We start from the raw sequence: 12,290 nt of genomic DNA on the forward strand, positions 1-12,290 counted from the left end.
CCCGTTCTCTGTAGAGCCAGCCTGATAGCCTGGTCTGGCTATTACCACTTCTTGGGCGTGAATGGCCACCACTGCTCGGCCAAGTATTCCACGGGAATCTACAGATTCTAATTATGTACAAAGAGGTGTTGGTACGATTCCTTGACTTGTCTCCAGGCTAGTGATATCTCTCTAGTGCTCAGCTAAAGTGTTAGAGGGAACCTCCACGGCCTTGTTGTGGTCATTTTCCATCACTCGCCCCCACCTCCAGAAATGTCCAGAAAATGCAGAATATTCCTTACAGGCCACTCTGTAAAATCTCAACCGCCCTCTTAAAGGTAGAGTTCATTCCAGGGTAGGTTTATGATTTTTTTTTCTTCTGACTTTGGGTATGTCTTTTGGTTGATCTGAATAGTTTGTGTGTGTGCGTGTGTGTGTGTGTGTGTGCGTGTGTGTGTTCCTCCAAAGTCCTGTTTATTTTGATTCGCTGTTGTTAAGCTCTGAGAATACCACTATCCTAAAAATACACTGTCCTATGAAGTTCTTACTTAGGGAGTCTTCAGATCTGACTCTAGAGCAGATTCAAAGTTATAAGAGAAAAAATTCACAGGAATTAAGTTGGAATTTTAGAGTATATGTATTTGTCTTACCACCCGGTGGGAGAGCTTTGGTTCAAGGCTGTGATGTTGAACTTGAACTGCTCATTGACATGACCCCAGGGTATCAGAAGAGGTCCTTTGTGATGATGGGGTACGCGATACTTAACGTGATCCTGTTTGCTTATCTACGAAGTGAGTCACATCTAGCTCACACGAGGTCCTGTGAAGGCAGTCAAGTGACTCAGTTTTCCTCGTCTAGGGTTACGGTGATGGGATGAGGTGGGGGAAGAGGTGGAAGGAAGGACAAGAAGGCCAACTCATACTTTAAAGACACAAGACGTTGAGAATATTTTTATGCGGCTTAGTTCACGCTGACATATAACTTCACATCTTTTTGGGGTTGTTTTTGTTTTTGTTTTTCACACATTCCCCTTCCGGCCATCTTCACCTGGCCAATCTTTACCCATCTTTCAAGGGCCAGTTCAAATGCTACCTCATCAAAGAGTCGCGAAAACTTCTTTAGATTCGTTGCATCTGTTCAGCCCTTCAAATCCTATGAAACTTCACCTCTAGCTCTTCTTGACTTGTCGCTTTATACTTTTCTTCTTTTTCTTTTTCTTTGTTTTTAAGAATTTATTAAATTCTTAAAAACTTATTTTTATTTTTGAGAGAGAGACAGAACACATCTGGGGGAGGGGCAGAGAGAGAGAGAGAGAGAGAGAGAGAGAGAGACCCAGAATCCGAAGCAGGCTCCAGGCTCCGAGCTGTCAGCACAGAGCCCGACGCGGGGGCTCGAACTCACGAAGCGTGAGATCACGAGCTGAGCCGAAGTCGGATGCTCGACTGACTGAGCCACCCAGGGCCCCCCGTACCTTTCTTCTAATATAGGTATTTATCTACACGGAGCTCCTACACCAGAAGGTGAACTCCTGATGGAGGATCCAGATCTGTTTCTTCTGTTTTGACTTGCTTGTTGCTACTCTTAGCCCTGAGCATGGTGAGTATCAGCAGCAGCGTCTGGGAGTGAGTCTGCCAGCTCAAGAGCCAGTATGGCATGAGAGGCTCCCACCACTCTGCTGGAACCCAGAGAAGCAGCATTTTGCCTGGGTTCATGGGGAAAACCAGCCAGTGGGTCCTGTTCTGGGTTGAACAGTGTCTTCCAAAAGACACTGAAGTCCTTATCTCCAGTGCCCGTGGGTGTGGCAGTGTTTGGAAACAGGATCTTTGCAGATGACCATGTTAAGAGAGGTCATGGTGGGGGGGGGGGGGCCAAATCAAAAGGACTCTGTCCTTATAAAGAAAAGGAGAACGTGAACCCCGATGACCATGCCGGCACCCCAGGAGAATGCCGCATAAGACGGAGCGGTGCAGGTATGAGTCAAGGAATGAGAAATGTCGCGAGGAAACCCGCAGACGTTAGGAGAGGGGCATACCACAGATCCTTCCCCGGAGCCTCGGCAGGAATCAGCTCTGCCAACACCTCGATCTTGGACTTCTGGCCTCCAGAACTGCGAGACGGCAGATTTGCGTGGTTCGAACCACCCGTTCGTGGTCCTTTGTGGCAACAGCCCTCGCAAAGTAGCGGATGGTTCTTGAGCGGGGCAAGTCCCTTAGACACATCACGTGCACAGTTTTCTCAGTAATGTTTGAGGCCCCTGCTGTTTCCTCCAGCTTACGTTTGATGGGAACGCTGTCACAAGCCAGTAAATGCAGTTTTCCAAGGTCACACGATCACTCCACCCCTGCTGAAACATGGAGGTGAGATCTGACTTTGGGTTCAGCTGACCAAGCCTATGGCCTTCCCACTGCACCCTACTGCCTGTTCCCATCCCTCCCCACCCCCCCACCCCCTTTCTAGAGTCCTCGGTAGCTTTGATGCCAAGATTTGACCCTCTGATAGCAATGAGCATCTATGTAGGGCTCGCTACACATGGCTAAAGCGCACACTTTCGGACCTCTTGTATTGCACAAAGTGGGACTGCAGACATATTCGGGCTCAGCCCTAACATTTGTGGGACCGCTCCTGAGCGGCCCAAATACTATGTGTCTAATATATCTAGTCTATATGCATCAAGTGATACATAAAACATGATCTAGCCTCTTACCTTGTAAAATAAACCTTTGTATTAATTCCGATTCTTCAGAGAAACAGAATCAATATGAGAGAGAGAGGTTTACTTTAGCAAATCGGCTCATGTAATTATGGAGGTCAGCAAGTCCAAAATCCGCAGGGCTGGCCAGCAGACTGGACGCCAGGAAAGAGTAGAGTTGACATTGCAGCTCAAGTTCAAATGCAGTCTGGGGGCACAATTCCTCCTTTCTCAGGGGACCACAGTCTTTTTTTTTTTTTTTTTTAATGTTTATTTATTTGTGTGAGAGAGATACAGACAGACAGAGTGTGAGCAGGGAGAGGGGCAGAGAGAGAGGGAGACACAGAATCCGAAGCGGGCTCCGGGCTCTGAGGTGTCAGCACGGAGCCCCGTGCGGGGCTCGAGCTCACAAACTGTGAGATCACGACCGGAGCCGAAGTCGGCTGCTTAACCCACTGAGCCACCCAGGCGCCCCTCAGGGGGACACAGTCTGTGCTGTTAAGGCCTTTAAGTGCTTGAGCGAGGCCCATCCACCTGATCATCTGCTTTACTCAAAGTCCTCCGATTTAGATTTTAGTGTCGTCTGAAAGATGCCTTCACAGCAAACTCCACAGTGAAGTCTGACCAGATGTCCGGGTACCTGGCCCAGCCGAGCTGGCGCACAAAACTAACCACCACCGTCTTGGAAGGAGTCGGGAAGGTGGAATTCTCAGACCCCGGGGAAGTGTGCGTCAGAGCGACGCGATACCAGGACCGCTGATGGCTGGCTGAAGGCCCTTCCTTGTGCTGCCACTCACCCCTTCTCTTCTCACCTCTGCCCCTCACTCTGAGCAGCCTTGCACGCAGGAGTGCGGCCTTCCTAACCCGCACATCGAAATGCCATCTGCGGCTCTGCAGACGGCTGTCTCTTGGCCTAGGGAGACGTGAGCTGCCATGCCGTGTTCCCCGGGGGAGGAGACCTGAGCGTCCGATGTGCCCAGAAACACCTAGGCGGGGACTTTGTGCTTTGTCGTACCGGGAACACCGGTGGAGGGGGGCTCCGGGAGGGCGGGAACTCACAGACTCTTCTCTGGAAGGGCATGGCGTGCCAGGGGCAGGGTCTCCACCTCATGGGGAGCGAGACCAGACTCTTCTCACCTGCAACCAAGGAATGGGTATAGTTTCTTAGGCTCGGTGTGAGAACCTGAGATTCAGAGAGCTTCTGTGAGATGCCTCAGGGACTCAACTCATCTAACACATGGCAGGCTCTACCGGCTGCACATCCTAACTCCCAGCCAGTACGATGGCCCAGACTGTTCCACTCAGCATCGCACTCTAGACATCGGGCTTAGTTTCATCCCAGATGCATTGCTTGAGAGATCGCTGTAAGCCGTCCTCAGGTGTATGTTATGAAACCATCTTGTAGCTAAATGTGTATCGAGGGAGTGAGTCTTTCTAACGTTCCCATGACCACTGCTCTTGAATAAAATACTAGGTTGAACCCTATGAAACTGCCATTTTTACAGGTCCAAAAAATGGTTAACTATTGGCAATTTTACATGGTTCAACGTGTTACAAAAGTATTAATATCCTTAGTCATCCTTAATATCTTTATCACAAACATGGACTAGTCTTTCGATAAACTCCGTGAAGATAAAACAAAACACAGAAACAACCTCTTGATGCAATTAAAGACTGGAGTTACTACCTAACTTCTCTGGGAGCTTGGTGAATGCAAAAATAATGGAACCAGTGGGGTCAGGCACACAGAAACACAAGTTCTTCCTTAAACTCTCTTCTCCTTACTCTGGTCTTTGTGTGTTCTGGAAGGTGGTTGGGACCACACAGATGGGTTTCGTTTAAGTGGCTGGAATGCTTGAACTGGAAAGAAACAAAGAGTAAGATAGTAGTCACGATAATATGGTGGTAAGAGAAACATAATATTTTACAAGTGGTTTTAGAAGGCGTTGGTTCATTCAACCTCTGTAAGAAGTCTTTTGAGGTACAGAGGGTAGGCGTGATTTCTACCTCTGCTTTTCAACGTGGGGGAAGGTAAGTAACGATTATGGAGTACTAGGCATTGGTCGAGGTACATTGCATGTATTATGTCACACAGAGAAATGAAAAGACTTGCTCAAGGCCACATAACTAGCTAATGGGAGGCTGGGACTCAACTCAGGTCTTTGGATCCAGAACCAGGGTGCATTCCACTGTCTCCATGATCTCCACCGGTCTGCAGTGATGACCCACCTCATCTGTGCATTCCCTGCCTCGAATGCAGACGGGGCTGACAACATTGTGTTCTACAGGCTGATCCAGGAGGACCCCGAGCTTCCTTAGGTTGAGGACGGGGTCTTCCACACCTTTCTATCCCTGTGCCCAGCACAATGCCAGACACATACAGCTCAATGAATATTTGCGAGATGAATGCGTTCTCCAGTGCACTAAAAATCAATTGTATAAAAATAATCGTATGCTTTTATGCATCCATAAAGCTTAAGTTCTCTGGGATTTAAGCTGGTGATAAAAATAAGCTTTCTTTGATAGAAAGAACATCGCATAGGAATTATGAGAGCTCTGTTTCAGCTCTGGCTTCACCATTTATTAGCTGTGAAACCTTGGTTTCCTCACTTTTGGGCTTAGAGGCTGGTCCGCGTGGCATCCGTAGGAACTTTCAGGTTTCAGAGTCTCTGCTTTTGATGGTAAGACATAGTAGGAGGACTTTTATTGCCTGTTCAGGGCGTTTGATCTGAGAAAATAATTCACTGTGACCTGGGAAATTATGTGAGCAGTATAAAGCGATATTTTTGCTTAGACCAATTGGAAGCAGCTTTTGATTTCAAGAAGGAAAATCCTTTGAGGGGGATCTGCATACAAAAGAGGTGGTGAGTAGCTTGTATTAAGGAGATCAAACCTTCAACTATTATGGAGGCTTATAAACCAGTCCAACTAGATGCTCCTGTTAAATGGAAACAAAGAAATCCTTCCGGTGACCAGAAAACTAAAGCTCAATCTTCTAAAATTCCTTTACATATGAGTGTTTTGTGATCTGAACTTGAAAGTTTAGAACAGTGCTCAAGTACAGGGCTGTTTAGGGCGCATTCCCGAGAGAACGCAGATGGCTGTAAGAAATCATCTTTAATGTGTACTTATTCATCTCTGTCAGTACCTGGATTTCGGACCTACGAGAAGGGGGCTTTAAAGAAATGGGCTCAGGACATGACTGCGAACTAGTCAGGCTGGAATAATCAAACACGTTAGGCTACAGAGAGATGGAGAAAAAAATTCAAACTTAGGACAGTTTATTAAATGAGGTTGAAGAAACCATAACTGTATCCATGTGTACACGTGTGTGCATGACATATGTGCGGCATGAGTCTGGAAACGGGAATGAGAATTGGGACCCCCTGCCCCCGAGAAGGCTCCGATGGAAGCATCCGGAAGATTCAGCAGGCCTGAAGTCCAAGACGCTCGTTGGCAGAACTCCTCTGTCAAGAAGTGGGACATTCAAAGATGTGATGAGATTTCTGAAAAGTGGATGCTGTTTCCAGCTTCTCAATCAGTTTCTATATCTCACACGCTTCGCATTGCACTAACCAGGGAACAAGGGCCTCGCTAACGTGAACGACGCTGAACCGGTTAAATGAACTAGCTGTAGGATTAATGATGGAGTGGACGTGAGAGCTGTAACCGTTATTGAGTCAGAGCACCAGGGAAGGTCAGGAAAGGGAATCCAGTAGCTGCCTTCCAATGGCCAGGAGTGTGCGGCAGGCTTTATGTCCTTTTGTTTTTGTTTTTGATATAATTTATCGTCAAATTGGCTAACCTACAGTATATACAGTGTGCTCTTGGTTTTGGGGGTAGATTCCCGTGATTCATCGCTTACGTACAACACCCAGTGCTCATCCCAGCAAGTGCCCTCCTCGCCCATGTTCCCCTCTCCCTCCTGCTTTTTTTTTTAAGTTTTTATTTATTTATTTTGACAAAGCGAGAGAACAGGAGGGGTAGAGGAGCAGAGAGAGAGAGAGAGGGAGAGAACGAGAATCCTAAGCAGGCTCCACACTGTGAGTGCAGAGTCCGACGTGAGGTTCGAACTCATTAACGGCGAGATCATGACCTGAGCTGAAATCAAGAGTCGGACGCCTAACGGACTGAGCCCCCTGGGTCCCCCCCCCCCACATGCGTATTTTTGTTTCATCTCATGATAAGAAAGTTGGGCGACAGAAAAGAGAAACCTTGTCTGATCTCAAACTAGTAACTTGATGGTTCCAGGATGGAACACAGGCTTTTTGACCTACCAATTATCTCGTTTTCATCGTGTGCTGAGCAGGACACTTGCTGGATGCTGCTTTATTTACTTCTCACAACAAGGATTTGCTGTTGATGTTGTTAATCCCTAAGTTGCAGATGAGGAAAGTAAGGCTCAGAGAGGCTAGGTCACTTTCCCAGTATCACACAGCCAGTAACTGGCAGAAAGAATAATGATCAAAGTCGTGCATTACTTTTGTACATGTATGTTAATATCTACAGTTAGATGTTTGATTAAGTTTAACTCATTGCGTGATCGTCTTTGGGGTTAGACGGGTGATTATAACTTTTTGGTGTGAAATACCATGCTTCAGATATTTGAGGACGTTTGTGGAAACCAAATACGACTCAATCAATTAATGTTTATTACGTGTTATTCTCGCTAAAGAAACCACAGAGTTTGTTCTGTAAGTAAAACCTAAATAGTGATTCATCAACTTCTCAATTGTTCATCCTTTTGATACATATACAGAAAGCTGACTTTCTGTGCTATTCTGGTGATTATTTTCATTGGTGGCTCGTCATCTGTTGTCTACCGGATCTGATGATCCTGTCACCATTCCGTCAGGAAGGTTATGTAAAAACCAAAGTCAATGCGGGAACTCTGTATAAAGCAGCATGTTGCTGAAACAAAATGAAGTGTCCTTTCCCTTTCAGAGAAGTCCCTTATTTCCCAATAAAAACAAACAACAATAGCACATGGCAAGAGTGGAAGTGAGTGTGGAAAAAGTACAAATGAGTAAAAAATGAATAGAGAAGGGATTTGTGCTCTAAAAGAAAAATCTGTCTTGCGGAGATGTTATCAAACATGATCGGCCTTCAACAGTACCTTTACAATTCTTTCTTTCTTTTTTGTTTTTTTCCTTTACAATTCTTTCTTTTTGTACACAGCTGCAGCTAGACTTATAACATGTTTTAGTATTTGGTTACAGTGTGATTGCCTTTGGGTCTCATGCGGGGCCAGAAGGAGGAGGAGGAGGAAGAGGAGGAGGAGAAGGAGGAGGAGGAGGAGAAAGAGAAGGAGAAGAAGAAGGAGAAGAAGAAGGGGGAAAGAAAAAAGAAAAGAAAAGAAAAGAAAGAAAAACTTAGAAGCATTGGAAAAACTGCATGGTGCCTACAGGATGTCCTGTCACATTTATCTGGTTAGACAGATGTGTGACTCACTATAAAACTTGACACATCGGAAATGGTTTTATTGTGCCCAGTACTTCTCTCCTCGTAAATATTAACACATAGGTTGGAGGATACCAAGGTGTATTTGTCCTAATAGAAAAGTATCCACTCTAGTTCTTTTCAAGGCGAAAGAAATTGAATCTCAGACATGTAGATGGGGAGAGCCCAGAACGTGTAAGCAGCACCAGGCCAAGCCTTCTATCTGCACTCTCAAAAGCTCCAGAAGTTCTGCTTCCGTAAGTTGTTGGTAATAAATGGTCCGAGGACAGTATCCCTGGATGGAATCTCTGTGTTTTACCATTGTTTTGCAAAGCTGGGATAGCACGCGCTCAACTAAAATACTTAAGTATTCTAAAATTGCAAAAATTCAGGGGCCCCAGCGTGGCTCAGTCGGTTGAGCGACCAACTCCGGCTCAGGTCACGATCTCACAGCTCATGGGTTCGAGCCCCGCGTCGGGCTCTGGGCCGACAGCTCAGACCCCGGAGCCTGTTTCAGATTCTGTGTCTCCCTCTCTCTCTGCCCCTCCCCTGCTCACACCCTCTCTCTCTCTCTCTCTCAAAATAAAAAAAAAAAATTTTTTTTTAATTGCAAAAATTCACCGGTAATCGAATACGAAGTAGAACAAAGGCCATGTTTTCAATTCCATAATCTTTTAAAAAGCAAAACAAAATGAGGGCACGCAAAGGTGTCTTCTGAGTGCAGTTCTTGACATGGTCTTAGTTAGGTTGCCTCAAATGTCTCCTCAGCACGAAAACTTCTTGACTGGATGACCTGAAATGGTCTTTCTCCTCTCGGTATATATGTATTGCCAAATAACATCATTAAAAAAAAAAAATTAACACAGAGAGAAAATTTCCCTTGGTCCCATTATTGGAAATACAAAATGATAACACGTGACCCTAGCTTCTTCCGCTTTCATCCGTGTTCTGACAGTGGCCGGGCGCGTGTGCATGTGCGGGCAGGTCTGTGTGTGTACGGGGAGCGTGTGTTCAGGGGTGTGTGTGCGTGGGAACGGTATTGGCACGTGTGTAAGGGTGTGTGCACGCAGGGGAGCGTGTGCGTCAGGGTAGGTGCACCGATGGGTGTTCAGGGTGTAATTATGTGTATAGACATTTGTGTGCATAGATGAGTGTGTGTGCTCAGGGCTGTGGGGGGCGGGGTAAAGGCACGTATGTAGGAGCACGATGTGAGGATGTTCGTGTGTGTTTGTGCAGGAATGCGGGTATGCAGGCGTTCTGTGTATGGGGTGTTAGATGCACATGTATAGATTTGCAGACATATGCACGTGTGTGTGTGTGTGTGCGCGTGTGCCTGTGAAGTGTCATGTCCGGGGAAGAAATTTTGAGACGTGGGTCAGCCACGAGGATCTGTAGGAAGTGTGGAAGAACAGAGGGGCTCGCTCCCACGACCCCGGGATGGTGCCCTGAGCCGAAATCAAGAGTCAGACCCTCAACGGGCTGAGCCACCCAGGCGCGCCCCAAGCTCGCGAACCTCCGGACTCGCTAAACTTCGGCTTTTGGGGTTTTAAAATGAGCAGACCGCGACTTCAGTGGGGTCTCACCGAGCCCCAGCCTGTCGAGGATGTAGCGTAGCTCGGCTCGTGGGAAATTCTCCCCGGACGGTCTCAAAGGAGAAGGAGAAGCGGGAGAAGAGGAAGAAGAAATTTCAGGGAAATGCAAGGAATGCTTTATTTTGATACCGAAAGAGGAACTACTCTGCATTTGACCTTTCAGACTCTTTTCTGCCGTGTCTAATTCAGAGTCCGGGGACGAGTGCCCTTGGGCGGCGTGGAGGAGAGCTTAGTGGACAGCTCAGCTCTGAGCTGCTGATGGAAGGGAAGAGAACAAGGCCGGGGGTGGGGGGAGGGGGGCGAGTTCAGCGAACTTTCATGCACACGGGAAGGTGCCCGCTGGCCACCCTGGGGGAGTGTGTCCCCCAGACCGCTTCTTACTGCGGTGGCCAGGGAGGCACGACTCCCCGGGATTTAGGGGGACGCAGAGCCGGGTCTGAGGACGGGATGCCCGTCCGGGGTGCGCAATGGAACCAAAGGAAAAGCGTGATGCTCTGTGTAATCTACCTTCTTCATATAAAGATACGGTTTATCTACAGAAAACGGGTCGCAGTTCCCCTAATTTTTGACTTCCGCTCTTCTGCACCAATTCCTTAACCCTATCACCAAGGCCCATCGCCAGAAATGATAAAGCCTGCCATCTATCGCTCTTTCTCTACTGCCCCTTTTCTCGATTCTTCTCTCTGGCTGGCGGGTACCGTTGCGGGGGCTTTTGGCCACTCTCTCTCTCTCTCTCTCTGATTCCCACAAGTATTCGGCACGAAGTTGTTTATTGTTGAGCGTTCTCCAGGCACTAGGCGCCCTGACGGGGGCAATTCTTCCATTTCACGGCAGAGGAGAGGGCATGCCAGCAAGATCGGGAGTCTTGCCCCAAACAGCCCAGCTCTGCGGCCTGAGCCCGGGCACTGCACACTCCTCCTCGCTGAGCTGGTGCAGCAGAACCTGATGCAGAGAGAAGCTTTGTGCCAACCCCCCATGGCAAAAAGAAACTACGGTCAAATCATGCCCTTGTGTTACGTAGCATAAAATGCACGCTCACGGATACTAGTTTGTAAAAAAACTAAGATGGAAATAAGTAAAGGAGAAGTCTGTCTGCATTCGAAGCCAGTTGAGATGTAAAGAAAAAAAGAAAAAAAAAGTGGACCTTTTGGCTTCATGTGGAACTGATGATCCTGTAAAACAAAGAATGAAATTCGTCAGAAATCGAAATTTCTTGATATTGTTTTTGCTTAGCGTGAGGGTCAATCTTTAAAAATGCCTTTTTAACCAATTAAATTCTCAAAGGACATTTTTTTTTAGGACATTACAAGTAAAGTTAAAATGAGAAACTGAGTGTAACTACAGATATTAGGGAGAAGAGAGTCCCCACGGGCTATCGAAAGGCCTAGAAGGGAAGGATGTCCTTCTTTGCCGTGAGCAGACTGGCTCATCCCAATTTAGACAGAGCCTGTCCACTGAAGAGGGGAACTATGAATTTTGTTTGTTTGTTTCTTTTTAAAAAAAATTTTTTTTTGAACGTTTATTTATTTTTGGGACAGAGTGAGACAGAGCATTGAACGGGGGAGGGGCAGAGAGAGAGGGAGACACAGAATCGGAAACAGGCTCCAGGCTCTGAGCCATCAGCCCAGAGCCTGACGCGGGGCTCGAACTCCCGGACCGCGAGATCGTGACCTGGCTGAAGTCGGATGCTTAACCGACTGCGCCACCCAGGCGCCCCTGTTTGTTTCTTTTTAAAAGTCTTCATTACTGGGGCGTCTGGGTGGCTCCATTGGTTGAGTACCCAACTCTTGATTTCAGCTCAGGTCATGATCCTGGGACCATGGGATCGAGCCCTGCCTCAGGCTTGGAGCCCGCCTAAAATTTTCTCTCTGTCTTCCTCTGCCCCTCTTTCCTGCTCACTTGCTCTCTCTCTCTTAACAAATAAAAATAAAATAAAAATCGTCATTACTGTTTGTTGTGTTGATGCTTGAGTTCTCTAGATTTAGAACGTGTAGACCTTTGCCAAAAAGCATGCTGATTTTTCTGGTAAATTAACTATTATAGGCTGAATTGTACCCCCCTCCCTCTCAGATTCAACCCTTAGTACCTCAGAGTGTGACCGTATTTGGAGATACGGTCTTCAAAGACGTATTTAAGTGAAAGCGAAGGCAGATGTGTGGGCCCTCATCTGATGTGACAGGTGTCTTTTCAAGAAGAGGAGATCAGGACACAGACATGCACAGAGGGAAGTCCGTGGGAGGACACAGGAGAAGGCGACCATCTTTTGTCCAAGGAGAGAGACCTTGGGAGAAACCAACCGTGCTGACACCTTGATCTCAGACTTCCAGCCTCTACAACTGTGAGAAAATAGCTGCTGTAGAAACCACCCAGTCCGTGGCATTTTGTTATGGTAGCCCTAGCGTACTAATAAATCAACCAACCAAGGAACAACAACAACAACAACAAAAACCTTCTCAGGACCCCAAACCTATTGGCATCACCCACCCTACCCTATCCTTCTCCAAAGACAGAATCGTATGTTAGAGAGATAGAGACAGAGAAATAAATGTGAACAAAATGTGTGTGTGTGTGTGTGTGCACAGATGTGTACA

At 47.1% G+C, this 12,290-nt stretch overlaps 1 long non-coding RNA gene across 1 annotated transcript; it reads right to left on the reverse strand.

Annotated features, from left to right (window-relative positions):
• Positions 1 to 9,799: 9,799 nt before the first annotated feature.
• LOC121038349 (uncharacterized) lies at positions 9,800 to 12,043 on the reverse strand. The gene is made up of 2 exons (XR_005794307.1): positions 11,786 to 12,043; positions 9,800 to 10,871 (listed from the first exon to the last, which is right to left on the reverse strand). It is a non-coding gene; the product is annotated as an uncharacterized LOC121038349 (long non-coding RNA).
• Between the last annotated feature and the right edge of the window lie 247 nt (positions 12,044 to 12,290).

The sequence above is a fragment of the Herpailurus yagouaroundi genome, unplaced genomic scaffold (genome assembly GCF_014898765.1).
Source record: "Herpailurus yagouaroundi ecotype Mexico unplaced genomic scaffold, PumYag 165, whole genome shotgun sequence".
NCBI classification, from domain to species: Eukaryota; Metazoa; Chordata; class Mammalia; order Carnivora; family Felidae; genus Herpailurus; species Herpailurus yagouaroundi.